At 45.7% G+C, this 1,647-nt stretch overlaps 1 non-coding gene across 1 annotated transcript; it reads left to right on the forward strand.

Annotated features, from left to right (window-relative positions):
* Window positions 1-385: 385 nt before the first annotated feature.
* On the forward strand, window positions 386-458 carry trnaf-gaa (transfer RNA phenylalanine (anticodon GAA)). The gene has a single exon. It is a non-coding gene; the product is annotated as a tRNA-Phe (tRNA).
* The last annotated feature ends 1,189 nt before the right edge of the window (window positions 459-1,647 follow it).

The raw sequence follows: 1,647 nt of genomic DNA on the forward strand, positions 1-1,647 counted from the left end.
GTTTAATGCTGTAAACATTCAGCCGAAGTAGATCAGTTGGGAGAGCGTTAGACTGAAGATCTAAAGGTCCCTGGTTCAATCCCGGGTTTCGGCAAAGCATTGGACCTGGGAACCCCAGCCTAAATCGGATGGCAGTCAGTATGAAAACTGTTTACCTGTAAGCTATGAGTTTTTTTGCAGTCAAGTTTGATTCCTGTCACCGACATGAGCCGAATTGGCTCATATAAAGAGTTTTGGTAAGCGTACCCTGAATCAAACTCGGTCTTCGGCAGTCCCTTGAACTCCCTAAACCAGATCAATACCAGTTAATGCTCCAAATGGAATATTATACTAGTAAGCCATGAGTCAATTTGCAGTCCAAGTTGTTTAATGCTGTAAACAATCAGCCGAAGTAGCTCAGTTGGGAGAGCGTTAGACTGAAGATCTAAAGGTCCCTGGTTCAATCCCGGGTTTCGGCAAAGCATTGGACCTGGGAAGCCCAGCCTAAATCAGATGGCAGTCAGTATGAAAACTGTTTACCTGTAAGCTATGAGTTTTTTTGCAGTCAAGTTTGATTCCTGTCACCGACATGAGCCGAATTGGCTCATATAAAGAGTTTTGGTAAGCGTACCCTGAATCAAACTCGGGCTTCGGCAGTCCCTTGAACTCTCTAAACCGGATCAATACCAGTTAATGCTCCAAATGGAATATTATACTAGTAAGCCATGAGTCAATTTGCAGTCCAAGTTGTTTAACGCTGTAAACCAGGGGTCACCAAACTACGGCCCGCCGGCACATTTGGACCGGCCCTCTGAACAATACCAGAGACGCTATCGGATTTTTTTTCCTATTTGGCCTTGAAGACTGGGACATTTTAATCTTGTGTTTGGTTCATTGCACCCCGGCTGAGCCCACAAATCATCCCAGTGAAGCGGGGCTTCGCATTGCTTCTTTGGTGACACGCGCGGGGAGAGTGTTTCCCTTTGATGCATGCGGGCACGTCCACCGTTGCATGCACGAGCAGTGTTACCGAGACATCTGGACGATCGCAGGTGAGGGCGGAGCCCTGGGACCATCGCGGACTATTCAAGCATATTAAAACTGCAACCTGTTTGAGAACGGAATAATGGCGAAAAAGTTAGGTGAGAGAAAAATTGATTCAGAATGCAGGATATTTAACCTGGAGTGGACAAACGATTATTTTTTTGTTCAATGCAAAGAAAAGGCTGTTTGTCTCATTTGTCAAGAGACGGTGGCGGTATTCAAAGAATACAATCTTTGCCGACACTATGAATCCCGTCACAAAGACAAGTACGATAGATTGCAAGGCCAAATACGAGCAGACAAACTCTCAAAGCGAAAAAGTGGACTACTATCTTAGCAGAACCAGGCATCCGTTCGGGCCAGCTTTTGGGTTGCTAAATTGATAGCAAGCAGCGGTAAGCCTTTCACTGACGGAGAGTTTGTTAAGAAATGTATGGATACTGTCGCGGAGGAGGTGTGTCCCGAGAAGAAAGATGCATTTAAGTTACGCTACGAGTCCACTGCCAAATTCACCACCAAGCACTGTGTTGCAAAATTTTGACGTGGGATTCTGTAATGACGGTTGTGGTGTCGTGCATAAACTTCAGAGCAAAGGGAGAAGATTGTGCATGGCACAACAGAAAG

This window comes from Stigmatopora argus, chromosome 20 (assembly GCF_051989625.1).
Source record: "Stigmatopora argus isolate UIUO_Sarg chromosome 20, RoL_Sarg_1.0, whole genome shotgun sequence".
NCBI lineage: Eukaryota > Metazoa > Chordata > Actinopteri > Syngnathiformes > Syngnathidae > Stigmatopora > Stigmatopora argus.